General features: G+C 42.4%; 1 protein-coding gene across 7 annotated transcripts in view; it reads right to left on the reverse strand.

Moving 5' to 3' along the window:
• LOC147028068 (zinc finger protein 385D-like) overlaps positions 1 to 15000 on the reverse strand; it is a 465436-nt gene that overhangs the window by 116390 nt on the left and 334046 nt on the right. Inside the window, exon 1 of one of the 7 annotated variants that reach the window (XM_085878081.1) lies at positions 2950 to 3310. The exons of 5 other annotated variants lie outside the window; for them this stretch is intronic. The gene's annotated coding sequence lies outside the window, so the exon portion shown is untranslated. Of the gene's footprint in view, positions 1 to 2860; positions 2918 to 2949; positions 3311 to 15000 lie in introns of those variants that run through there. One more of the 7 variants, XM_085878082.1, reaches the window with a different exon arrangement.

Raw genomic sequence — 15000 nt, forward strand, 5'->3', positions numbered from 1 at the left:
CCTCAGAGACTCTGTGGCCGCTGCACGTTTCTGTCATTTCAGAGGGCGTACGGCCGCCGTATCCTCACCGTAGAGCAAATGTGACTTAGGCCTTAGAAATTGTGGAGACCGAAAACGTGGGGTTGCCATACGGTCTTTGATTTGATGTCGCACGGTGACCTTAAGGGGGCCCTGCGGCGGCCATAGAATTTTCAAGGCAGACGCAAGGTAGCCTCAAGGTGTCCGCAAGGCGACCGCAGGGGGCCCTAAGGCGAACGTGCGGCCAGACGGACGGTAATGAATGGGTTATTTTATTATTATTTTTACCAGTTTTTTTGTTTCGGCTTGTCGAATTGCTACGGCGAACGTAGAAATGACAAAAAGTTATAACTCTGCGTTATAATTCCACGGCGACCCTACGGCCTGTAAAAGATAGCCAAACGGCGTAGGGCCACCTCAGAAACTCTGCGGCTGCCGCACGTTTCTGTCAATTCAGAGGGTGTACGGCCGCTGTATCCTCGCCGTAGAGCAAATGTGACTTAGGCCTAAATTAGGCTTTTTCCACCTTCATTAACACATCATAAACCACAACTTCCAAATAAAAAGCAAATTCTATAAATTTCAGATGATTAATTAAAAATACAAAACTAGAATATCGTGGTTGGAGAAGTATCCATTCCCCCCCCCCCACTCTTTATAATTGCAATTGTAAATTAGCCCAGGTGTAACAAATCACCTTCAAAATCACACACCAGGTTAATTGGCCCTCACATGTGTTAAATTGTAGTGATTCCAATAATTTCAGAATAAAATCATCTGTTCCTGTATGTTTCTTCTGCTGGGTAGTGAATTTCACCGCAAAGGCTCAACCATGAGTCACAGGGAGCTTTCAAAAGACATTCAGGATAAAGTTGTGGAAAGGCACAGATCAGGGGATGGGTATAAAAATATTTCAAAGGCCTTGAATATCCCTTGGAGCACAGTCAAGAAAATCATTAAGAAGTGGAAGGCATATGGTACTACGAAGACCCTGCGGAGATCAGGCCGTCCCTCCAAACTGGATGAGCAAGCAAGGAGGATACTGATCAGAGAGGCCACCAAGAGGCCAATGGCAACCTTGAAAGAGCTACAGGTCTTTATGGGAAAGACTCGTCACTGTGTGCATGTGGCAACAATAACCCAAACACTCCACAAGTCTGGCCTGTACGGTCTGGTGGCAAGAAGGAAGCCATTACTCAAAAAAGCCCACCTTGAATCTCGTTTGAGGAACACACAAAAAAAAAAAACTTTCTGGAGAGTCTGAAGCCATGTGGCAAAATGATCTGATGAAACCATGATGGAACTTTTTGGCCTAAATGCAAAACGTTATGTTTGGTGCAAACCCAACAGAGCACATCACCCAAAGAACACCATCCCAACTGTGAAGCATGGTGGTGGCAGCATCACTTTATGGGGATGTTTCTCATCAGCAGGGACTGGGGCACTTGTCAGGATAGAAGGGAAAATTGATGGAGCAAAATACAGAAAAATCCAAGAGGAAAACTTGCTGCCCTCTGCAAGAAAGCTGAAATTGGGACAGAAGTTCACCTTTCATCATGACAACGACCCGAAGCACACAGCCAAAGCTACACTCGAGTGGGCAAGGAACAAAAAGATAAATGCCCATGAGTTGCCCGAGATCCATTCTCAGAGCCCTGACCTAGATCCAATCGAAAATCTGTGGCAGGACATAAAGATTGCTGTCCATCAACTCTCCCCATGCAACTTGAATGAACTTGAACAGTTTTGTACAGAAGAATGGGCAAACATTGCCTCGTCAAGGTGTGCAAAGTTGGTAGAGACCTATGCCAATAGACTTACAGCTGTCATTCCTGTCAAAGGTGCTTCCCACAAGTATCAACTCAGCGGGTTGGACACTTATCCAACAAAGATATTCTAGTTTAGTATTTTTAATTAATTTTCTGAAATTTGTAGAATTTGTTTTTCATTTGGAAGTTGTGGGTTACGATGTGTTAATGAAGGTGGAAAAAGTCTGAGTGAACACAATTTAATACCAGGCTAGAAGTCACCAAAAGGTGAATATTTTGAAATTGTGTGTCAACTTTCTTTAGGTATTGTATATATGTGCAGTAAATTTATAAATGTACATGCACAACTTTTATAAAAAGTTCCATATAATCTGCTATAAATGGATGATGTGTGTGTGTGTGTGTGTGTGTGTGTGTGTGTGTGTGTGTGTGTGTGTGTGTGTGTGCGCGCGCCATTATTTTTTGTCTATTATTTACATACGTCTCTTAATTAAGTACTATTGAAATGTACCTTGTGACCCTTTAGACTGCTGAGATTCCTTCGACATTTGACGACCCTTTAAGACTACCAAAACCCCAAAAGACCTCAAATTAATTTATTATTATTATTTGGGTTTCAAGGCTTCCAGGCTAGGAAACCTGTTATGTTTTTTTCAGACGAACAAAAACACCCAAGGCCATGGAGACCAATGAAAATTTGGTTCAATGGACCAACGGCCCCCAAGTTAATTATAAATATCTATCTCGCTCTGCATGAGACTAGGTTTTGTGTGAGAGCACGCGCGCGCACATATATATATATATATATATATATATATATATATATATATATATATATATATATATATATATATATATATATATATATATATATATATATATATATATATATATATATATATATATATATTTGATCCAGGTAATGATGAAATTAACTGCACAAGCAAATTTTGCAGTTAATCTCCCATCCTCTCCCAGCCCTTCCCTACACTGATTGATGAATCACAGCTGGTCAGACCAAGATTTACTGTCATGTCTAACAGGAAGATGAATTTAATATAACCTTAACACACCTGATACAGGGATTGAAAAAGCTCTCGGTAACAGTCGATTGTGGATCTGGAAACGCACGCGTTCCCATCCGCAGCTCGGATCTACTTACCCAACACGAGAGCGCACGTTACAGAAGCAGCAGAGTGTGGCGGGAGCGCCGCATGGAGTCAGATCAACAGCTTCTGCAGTGCCAGCGGCAAAAGCGACTTTCAGGCCACAAGAGGAGGACGAACAGCAGGAATAGAAGGGGAGAGAATCGGGAGGAGGAAGCGGGTCCAGTCTGCGGGCTTAGATCGCCGTCGAGGATACGTAGCGCATGGTGTGGGATGGGATGGTCAAACATAGGTGCGCACTCAGGCGAGTTGTATGGACTCACTACATGGCACGTCTAAACGAAATGGCACGTGCGTTATCAGTCCGACCACACTGGCATACATAGTCACACACACACACACACACACACACACACACACACACACACACACACACACACACACACACACACACACACACACACACACACACACACACGCGCGCGCACGCACGCACGCACACACACACACACACACACACACACGTCTCGGCATTCCAGTGGAGCTGATTAAAAATCTGTTGAATATCTCCATCGCAGTGTTACTCACCTGTAAATTCCCGCCCTTTTATCAACTGTTGGACTCGTGTTTGCAGATGGAGTGTTGCATCAGTAAGAACACAGTCCCCATGAAGGAAAAATTAAGCTGGGTGTCCCATCTGCTTTCATTAGAGGGGTAGATGACAAGGATCCCACAGTGTTTCGACGAAGAGTAGGCGAGTTATCGTTGGCATCTCGGACGAGTTCCAAATTCAAGAACAAATGTGTAGGGGCACCGAACAGCAATGATATAGCTTACAACCAATTAATCATGAGTCGAATTCCGAATGGAATCGTAGTCCAATAGGTGTTCACCAACAACGACCATCTATAGCACCTCTATCTCAAAACACACACACACACACACACACACACACACACACACACACACACACACACACACACACACACACACACACACACACACACACACACACACACACACACACACACACACACACACACACACACACACACACACACACACACACACACACTAAATCAGTCAATGGGTCAGTATAGCTGCGAATTATTGTGTGGATATTGATGGAATTTGTTGGAAAGGTGTTAAGTGAATAAAAGACCATGCAGTATGTGGATCCGCGTTCCAACGATTCACCCGGAGCAACAACAAGCAGACTCTGTTGCGTAGCACTGCACACATTATGAACCCCCTGTGAGTGCAAGCTCCGGACCCCCAAAAATAGGCCGCACCTCTGGAGAATGCGACTCATGTGCCGACACTTTTTAAAGGGTCTGCTGTTGACATGGTGTCATGGAAAAAAGGGCTGCCCTTCCAATTGCGCGTGGCGATGAGCCATCGAGAGTCCATTTAATCCCACGCCATGTTATCCAGAGGTGGTAACTGGACGCGGCGGGCTCATTGGATTACAACCGCCCGAGGAGGGTGAAACCAGGGATAACAGGTTATTTGGCGGTTTGATCTTCTCCATAACCGCTCGTGGTCTTCTAAGTGCTACAAATGAGTAATTCCCATTTACACCATGAAGGCGTTCAAGTTCCATTGATTTGAATTGTTTGCTCCATAATAGACCGATCAAATAGAAATCATTGCTCAAATTATCGTGGCTGCTTCGTTTCCCCAGAAAATAGATGTAACTTTACCCACAATCCTTTGGGCCACCCCATCACAGCTAGGCGATGCGTTACGATTCCAAGCAGCTGAGCACCACCTGATCGTATCACAAAAAGAAACCACATGGACAGCAGGAATCTTGCATCAGGCTGGGGTACATTCGTTTTGTATAATCGACCAGTAAATTAGTCTTATGGACGTTGGTACACATTTTCTAGTTTCATAAAATTTTGTTCAATGGAGAAAAAGAATTTATATCTTTTTATTGCAATCATCAAACAATAAACTCAGAAACTGTATTTTTACATCAATCTCTGGCTCGTCGGGGTGTTTTTATACAGATTGCATGGATGACAGAGATAGATGTCGGTGTAGTTGAGAATGAATTACATGGACATCAGTAGGCAGTAAGAAGACAAACACGTGGTAGGTGGGACTTGAATCTGGCTCCGGTACACCATGAGCCAAGGGTTCATATTGGATTTTAACAGGTTAACTAAAAATTAGAATATTTTTTAAATATAATGGAGCATATATATGTATATATATATATATATATATATATATATATATATATATATATATATATATATATATATATATATATATATATATATATATATATATATATATATATATATATATATATATATATATATATATATATATATATATATATATATATATATATATATATATATATACATACATACATACATGTACAGTGCCTTCAGGCCCTGTCACACCTTGACGATTTAGCCAGCGTATGCCGACGTATGAAAAATTTGTCTAAAACGCTGGCACACGTCGAATACGTTATGGGTACGTTTTGTGTACGTTAAGGCCTAAGTCACATTTGCTCTACGGCGAGGATACGGCGGCCGTACGCCCTCTGAATTGACAGAAACGTGCGGCGGCCGCAGAGTTTCTGCGGTGGCCTTAGGGTGGCCCTACGCCGTTTGGCTATATTTTACAGGTCGTAATGTCGCCGTGGAATTATAGCACGGAGTTATAACTTTTTTCATTTCTACGTTCGCCGTAGCAATTCGACAAGCCGAAACAAAAGAACTGGTAAAAAAAAAATTAACCCATTCGTTACCGTCCGTCTGGCCGCACGTTCGGCTTAGGACCCCCTGCGGTCCCCCTGTGGTCACCTTGCGGTCGCCTTGCGGGCACCTTGCATCTGCCTTGAAAAATTCTATGGCCGCCGCAGGAACGCCCTAAGGTCACCGTGCGACATCAAATCAAAGACCGTACGGCACCCCCACGTTTTCGGTCTCCGCAATTTGTAAATACGCCGTGCGGCTACCCGAAAAATAAAAACATATGTGACTGCTACATTGTGTGACCGTGGAAATACTGCAGCTGCCGTATAATTGCTAGTGGCCGAAGATTTTGGAGACCCCACAGCCGCCGTGGCTAATGTGACTTAGGCCTAAGAGCATGCTGGCATACGTCGTAGTACGCTGGCATACGTCGTAGTACACCGAGCTCGCAAACAAATTTTAACATGCTTGAAATTTTTCGATGGATGCCAGCGTATGACTCACACGTTCCGCATCTGCTGGCCATTTGTTGTAGGCACGTTACGCGATCGTTGACACACGTTGCCACACGTTAATTGTAAGTTACCCATAAGTCGAAACATGTCGAGGTAATGTTTAGTGTCAGTGTTCCAGACTCCATGGTTTTGTTTTAATTATTATTATTATTTTTCTTCCGCCTAACGGTGATGTTGACACTTCGATTTCTAGTGCGGTTATAATATAGTATAATTAATAGGCTGCCACTCAACGATTTAAATCATAACCACACTAGAAATCGAAGTGTCAACATCACCGTCATGCCGAAGAAAAAACAAAAAACAAAAAAAAAACCATGGAGTCTGGAACACTGACAGGTTCGTCCTGTGTGAAGCCCATTTTTTATATACCAATTCCCCTAAACGCTGCCAATACGCCATTATACGGTAGTTGTAAGTTAGAAACACGTTCAGTAAGTTATGTGGTCGTCCGGAAGACGTCAAATACATCTACATACATCAATATGCGTTGGAGATACGTTACACATAGGTTCAAAGCACGTTACTCATACGTTAGAAATAAGTTTCGGGTATGCTAAACATTACCTCGACGTGTTTCGACTTATGAATAACTTACAAGTAACGTGTGTCGACGTGTATCAACGATCGTATAACGTGCCTAAAACTTATGGCCAGCGTATGCGGAACGTATGCGTCATACGCTGGCATACATCGAAAAATTTTCAACATGCTTAAAATTTGTCGACGTAGTCGGCGTACTACGACGTATGCCAGCATGCCTCAGCGTGCTCTTAACGTATACAAAACTGACCCATAACGTATTCGACGTGTGCCAGCGTATTCGGCAAATTTTTCATACGTCGGCATACGCTGGCTAAAACGTCAAGGTGTGACAGTGGCTTGAGAGTTCGATGTCTAGTGCGGTTATGATTCGAATCGTCGAGCTACAGCCTTTTAATAGGCTATGCCACGTGATTGTCGGCGATAGGCTGCCGCGAGCTATGCATAAGTTAAACTATTGTTGGGCATAGGTTGTGAATGCCGACAACACGCTCAGTATTCGTTGATATAAGTTATCTATATGTTATCGAAACGTTCTGTGTATGTTACTAATAAGTTATGCATACGTCCAACTCGTTATGAATATGTCCAAAACAGGAAAAAAAACATCATTAGTTCAGCGTACGCCAGCGTTTTGCATACATTTTGATACCTTGCCATATGCTGGCTAAAACGTCAAGGTGTGACAGGGCCTTTCAGAAAGTATTCACACCCCTTGACTTTGTCACATTTTGTTGTGTTACAGCCTGAATTTAAAATGGATTGAATTTAAATTTTTTGTCATCAAATAACACAAAATACCCCGTAACGACAAAGTGAAAACATGTTTTTTTAGAATTTTTTACAAGTTAATTAAAAAAAATATAGTGGCGATACCCCTGAGAGCTCATCTGGTAGTGGCTGGATAAGAACACCAGGGAACCAGTGGTAGGCGTGGATGACTCACAAAATATTTAACGGAGAAGAAGGTAAATACCTTTGGATTTTTTTTAATGCCATGAACAAACTTTGGTTCATACTGGGTGATGAGGGTTATGGTAAAGTTTCATCGAAATTGTGTGTGTAGTTTCAAAGAAGTTGCAAATGTTTGTGGACAGACGGACTGACTGATTGACTGATTGACGGATGGACAACACACCATTGCATAAGCTCCCTAGAACTATGTTCCAGGTGAGCTAATGAAAAGCTAAAATGTCTTGTGTCAAAGAAGTATTCAACCCCTTTGGTATTACCCTCCACATTGAGCTCAGGTGCATCCAGGTTCCTTTGATCATCCTTGAGATGTCTCTACAACTTGATTGGAGTCCACCTGTGGCCAATATAATTGATTGGACATGATTTAGAAAGAAACATACCTTTTTATACGAGGTCCCACAATTGACTGTGCATGTCAGAGCAGAAACTCTACCATGAAGTCCAAGGAACGGTCCGTAGAACTCTGAGATAGAATTGTGAGAAGACATAGATCTGGGGAAGGGTAGAAAACAATTTCTCGTGTTGACAGTTCGCAAGAGCACAGTGAGCTCCATCATTAGGAAATGGAAAGAATATGGAACTACCCAGACTCTTCCAAGAGCTGGCAGTCTGACAAAACTGAGCAACTGGGCAAGAAGGACCTTTATCAGTCAGGTCAGGTGACCAATGACTCTATGACCACTGTGACAGAACTAGAGTTCCTTGGCTGAGATGGGAGAACCTTCCAGAAGGACAACAATCTCTGCAGCACTTCACAAATCTAGGCATTTTGGAAGAGTGGCCAGATGGGAAGCCAGTCCTGAGAAAAATGCACATGACAGCATGCCTGGAGTTTACAAAAATGCACGTGACAGACTGAGAGCATGAGGCAAACGATTCTGTAATTTAATGAGATGAAAATTGAACTCTTCGGCCTGAATGCAAAGCGCGACGTCCGGCGGAAACAGAGCACGGCTCATCACCCATCTAACACCATCCCTACCGTGAAGCATGGTGGTGGAAGCATCATACTATGGGGATGATTTTCAGCAGCAGGGACTTGGAGACTTGTAAGAATAGAGGGAACAATGAAAGGAGCCAAATACAGGTAAATCCATGAGGAGAACCTGCTTCAGAGTGCAAAAGACCTTAGATTGCGGCGAAGATTTACATTCCAACAGGACAATGACCGCAAGCATACAGCTAAAGCAACACTGGAATGACTTCAGAACAAGAATGTGAAAGTCCTTGAGTGGCCCAGGCAAAACCCAGACTTGAATCCCATTGAGAATCTGTTGGAAGAGTTGAAGATTGCTGTTCACCAACACTCCCCATCCAACTTGATAGAGCTTGAGCAAATCTGCAAGGAAGAATGGGAGAAAATCTCCAAATCCAGATGTGCAAAGCTGATACAGACATACCCAAGAAGACTCGAAGCTGTAATCACTGCCAATGGTGCTTCTACAAAGTACTGACTCAAGGGGTTGAATACATATTGACGCAAAACTTTTCAGCTTTTTATTTTTAATTTATTTGTAAAAATTTCGAAAAACATGTTTTCACTTTGTCATTATGGGGTATTTTGTGTGGATCAGTGAAAATTTTTTTTTAACTTTAATACATTCAGGCTGTAATAACAAAATGTGAAAAAGGTCGAGAGTTTTGAATACTTTCTGAAGGCACTGTACATACACCATGATGAACTTAACGTGTCGGAAGGGCAATATTTTGGTTTAATATATACCCTTATTATAATTAATGGACCGGTGTGTGTGTGTGTGTGTGTGTGTGTGTGTGTGTGTGTTTGTTTGGCGTGCTACTCTTACCGGGATGCACTTTACTGGGGTTTTAAACAGTAATTTCCTCACAATTCATAACCTAGAAACACACGAGCCACCACCTGTCGTCATCGGAGGAGGTAAGGGGTGGCATGAGTGAGGGGAAGAGTGGGGTGGGAGGAGGGAATACCACCCGTCGCTTCACTGATGGTAATACTAAAGGGAGGAGGGAGAAAAAGAGGTGTGAAGAGGGAGAGCATGGAGAGTGAAGAAGTGGAGGGAAAGGAGAGAGCAAGGAGGGGGAGTGAGGAGGGATGGGGGAAGGGAAGACAGTACGAGGTGAGAGGAAGGGAAGGCAGACATGCAGTGGAGCATTAATTACGATTCATACTGTTTCAGAAAAATAATTCTGCAGAGAATAACAGTGAAGATGGAAACAAAATAATGTCTGAAATCAATTTTCTCCCGGTTATATTACAAACATGGTCCAGAGACAAACTCCCATCCGGAGACAAACTCTTGTCCGGTGAAATCCGGAGACAAACTCCTTTCTGGTCAAATCCGGAGACAAACTCCCGTCCAGACATAAACACCGCCTGGAAGTGTCTGGAGCCAAGCTGTCTGTAAAAAAAACTACCGCCCGGACATGTCCGGAGACAAACAACGCCAGATGAGTCCAGAGCCAAGCTGGCCAGAGACAAACCCTGCACAGATACGTCCAAAGACAAACACAGTCCGGACAAAACTACCATTGAGATATATCCAGAGACAGAGACGAGAGAGAGAGAGAGAGAGAGAGAGAGAGAGAGAGAGAGAGAGAGAGAGAGAGAGAGAGAGAGAGAGAGAGAGAGAGAGAGAGAGAGAGAGAGAGAGAGAGAGAGGAGACGAGACGAGACGAGACGAGACGAGACGAGACGAGACGAGACGAGACGAGACGAGACGAGACGAGACGAGAGACAGAGACGAGAGACAGAGACGAGACACAGAGACGACAGACACAGACGCCAGACAGAGACGAGCGACAGAGACGACAGACGGAGACGAGAGACAGAGACGAGAGACAGAGACCAGAGAGAGAGAGAGAGAGAGAGAGAGAGAGAGAGAGAGAGAGAGAGAGAGAGAGAGAGAGAGAGAGAGAGAGACAGAGAGAGAGAGAGAGAGACAGAGAGAGAGAGAGAGAGATTTGGGGGTATGGGAGTTAGTAAAGAGAGTATGTTATGCTTCAGGAAGACACATACACACACACACACACACACACACACACACACACACACACACACACACACACACACACACACACACACACACACACACACACACACACACACTTGTGCTTCGCCGATATCGACAATTTTTGGGAATCGGTACAGGTTGGAGTCAATGTGATCACTGACTACAATAAGCACTGCATACAACCCAAAAACCTTGAGTAGCTTCACCAACAAACAACGTTGCATTGATTTAGACATTTCAGAGATGTTTACAAACATTAAACTTTATAAACAGCTGTGTGTGACGGGTGAAAAAAGCATTTGGCTCGGTAATTTAGAAAACATCTTAATACAGCAAACGGGTCGGAAATCAGGTGATATTTCACAACAACTCGCTCAGGGTAACGGAGCATGAACCACTCGCTCACGGTGACACAGCACGAACCACTCGCTCAGGGTGACGGAGCATGAACCACTCGCTCAGGATGATGGAGCAAGAACTGCTTGCTCAGGGTGATGGAGCATGAACCACTCACTCGAGGTGATGGAGCATGAACCACTCGCTCAGGGTGACGGAGCATGAACCACTCACTCGGGGTGACAGAGCATGAACCACTCACTCTGAACGATGCGGTGCGGCAAATGCGTCTGCAGTGAGTGAACGATTCACTCAGAACGACAAAGCACAGTATCGCTATCGACAATGGGCTCTTGGCAAGTGGCTTAAGCACTCTTGCAAACACTCCAATTCAATGGTTGATGACGAACGGTTGGCCAGGCTGTCACAGCATACCATAAAGGATCGCTTCAACTTTAAAGCCCGACTTCACCGCACACACAGTAGTTAATGAAATGAAATGAATTAATGAAATAAAATGACTTTATCCACAAAAGTGTTGCAGCTTAATGTAGAACAACCATGGAGACATCGCAAAGTTCAATCATCCATGAAATAAACATTGCAGAATATCCACCATTTTGCCAGCTCGTCTATGCACGTGTCCCGTGGAACATCGGGTCGGGGTCCACTCAAACGTTATCACTTCTTTTTTTAATGTCTGGTTTTACTAGATTTGCTTTGATTCCCTGCAGAGCACGTCACGAAACCTCCGACAATATAGACACAGATCTGGCAGATGCTATGGATAGTCAGTCCCTCTGGGGAACAGGCGTTGAGGTCTCGCAGTGAATGCATTAAATCATTCAGCTCAATTAAGCTGGTTAATTTTTGCATGTTCCGAAATTTTTTGTTCACACAATATAATTCTCCAAACTGTACAAAAAGATAAGTGAAATAATTTGAAAATTTCCCATTTTCTTGTGTACCTATGGAGAAGGAGGGAACATAATATTGCTTAATCAAAGTAAATAGGTATATCGTCTTAGTTATAAGACTCATTATTTCAATAAATTATCAGGTTTCACAACAGATTTTGACACTGATTAAGTCCAGACAATATCCGATCCTCAAAACCGAAATAACATTTCGATGATATACTTGAATTGATCCATGAGAGTGAATCGTGGAAAATCATATCATAAAATCGCTCCAAGCTCCTAATTGGAAAACTACAGTACTTACAAAAGCGATGTACACAGCGATTCGTAGCTATGATGAACAGGCATTCGATAATATGAGTGAGAAAAGTGGAAAAACAACTTTCTCATTAAGAAATCATTGCCGACTGTTCCAAATCAAAGCATGGTTGAGCAGGCTCAAAACATGGCGGCTCCAGACCCCAGTGAGGTAACCCAGGAAAGTCCTTAAGACCCCAGTGAGGTAACCCAGGAAAGTCCTTAAGACCCCAGTGAGGTAACCCAGGAAAGTCCTTAAGACCCCAGAAAGTGAGGTGGCCTCGGATCACCCGATAAAGGATATAATTAAATAAGGCTATTAATTATCTTCAAAAGTGGTGTTTTAATTAAACGAAACACCCAATTTTCACTGTTGCACTTCCATGGAGGTTTCTTAATTTGCATGCAAAGTTTCAGGCTGATAGGATCTATAGTTTTGGAGTTAAGGAGGAGAAACACTGACACACACACACACACACACACACACACACACACACACACACACACACACACACACACACACACACACACACACACACACACACACACACACTGGCAACATTTATTAGTATGTATGTATGTATGTATGTATGTATGTATGTATGTATGTATATACACACATATATATATATGTATACATGATAGTAAAAACTTCTAAATTGATGACTTGGCTCTTTACATCACAAAACCTTTCCAAGTGGCATCCAGCAAGGCAAAATATGGTTAAAGTATTTCACAATTTATTTCTAGTGTTCAGTGTATTCCAGAGGAAAGTCGCACTTTGTGGAAGTATCACCACCTTAAATTGCCCAACCAAGGTGAGCTGAAATAGGCATACGATATGACATACTAACCCTAACAGCGTGGTATGACAGGATACATAGTTGGTCGTGACAGTGTAGTTTGCAACAGTAGGTTTGATTGTAGATGAAAAATTGTCAGTAAAGCTTTTCCTATCATAATCTGTGCAAAGTATGTGATGTAGGCTGTTCTGTAGCATTTGTATCGGTGTATATAAATAAATATGAGCTCCTTTACAAGGAACTTCAACGCAGGAGGAGGTCATGAGGCCCAACAAAGCCTGTGCTATTATTGCCCAACTTATGGTTGTTTGTCCGTGCTCTAGCCTTTGAAATTCTGGGCATCAAGCAAGGAAGCAGCACGTCCTATTTTTAGTCTTTGGAATGACTCGGCCAGGGTTTGAGCCACCGACTTCCCAATCTCAGAGGGGATGCTCGAACCATTATGCTACAGAGGTTGGTAGCATCGCTTTAAACCATTGTCTCTAAATATATCTCACAACCACAAAATAAGGTTACAATAAAGATAAATACTTACACATTATGCACTTAGCTCTTACCTTGCAAGCATCATGATATCCCAACAGTATATATGATATAGATACAATACAATTCGTCAAAGATGCACCGCAGACCCTAACTGTGCTTTTCCAGCAATCGACAAGGAAGCCCATGTTGCAGCATGCTGGTAAAATGTCCAAGCGCTTGCAATGTCCATGTATTCTCTCAATATCTTGTCCAGTTGAACATGTGTGGAGGCACACACTTGAAAGATGTCTGTGTCCTCAATGCCATCTTGCTCTGGCATTCAACCAAAAATCAGATGAAATTGTATGACACAGAAGGGCATTCACCCTGTGTTTAATGGAACATCACTTTATCAGGAGTTGAACATGATTACCAGTGTTGACCACCGAACCTCCTTGAAAGCAACTATTTACTCTGGGGGACTTGTAGTCATCCAGCTGTTTGGGTTAGTCTGGTCCTCATACATCACCTGTTTGGGCCACATCGGACCTGTGGTCGTTATATACCACCTGTTGAGTGCCTCTTGCACAAAAATGTAATTGACTACATGGAAAACTCTGAAATCTTAATAGCTGTATCTTTACTTGTCTGCACCCCTTTGTCAGTTTGCAGAGCTTATTTTGCCTGAATTACAGTCTGGCTATATTTCTGTTTAGGCAGATGGAAAATATTGCTCATTAAAAACAATCCCATACACAATGGATTATTTTTACTTTTCCGCTGAATAACAAATTCAATATAGGTGGGAAGGTGGTTTACAAACATTTGAAATTTATTTTTTCAGCAATTTGAGATTTTGATTCTAAATAGAAAAACACAAATGAAGGAATTATTGATTGTACAAGTTTGACTCATTTCGACAAAGTATCACATTGCGGCTTCCACAATAAACTATGTGTGATGCATCAAATTTTGGCTTTTAAGCTGAGTGGCGAAGACACTCGCTGTAAAAATGAGAGGTTATACGTCTTTTCAGTGCTGGTGGGTAGGTGTTCAAGGAGAATGGATTTCCAGGGCTATCAGATGAAGTGCCCAGCTCGGTTTCAGATGTGCAAGCAAGTGCACTAAGTTAATCACTTCCTACGACATGTATGCGTGCCATTTTCAGTTCTGCTATACATATACATCTTAACATAATGTAGCTAATGCGTATATAATGTGTATATATGTATATATGTGTATATATATATATATATATATATATATATATATATATATATATATATATATATATATAATATTATAGAAAGACCCACCCACATCTCTCACCTGTGAATGGAGGGAATAGCCAATCAGCTCACCTAATCAGGTTGTGGAGGAGCTCTGAGAAAGGTTCGAAACAGCAAAGGACTTACCTTGTGTAGGCCTTCCTGGGCTGCTTTATGCAGCTTCTTTGGCGAGAGGAGACAATTATATATATATATATATATATATATATATATATATATATAAATGTATATATATATATATATGTATGTACGTA

This window comes from Eptatretus burgeri, chromosome 4, assembly GCF_056783735.1.
Source record: "Eptatretus burgeri isolate ZD-2024b chromosome 4, Ebu_testis_v1, whole genome shotgun sequence".
Taxonomy (NCBI): domain Eukaryota; kingdom Metazoa; phylum Chordata; class Myxini; order Myxiniformes; family Myxinidae; genus Eptatretus; species Eptatretus burgeri.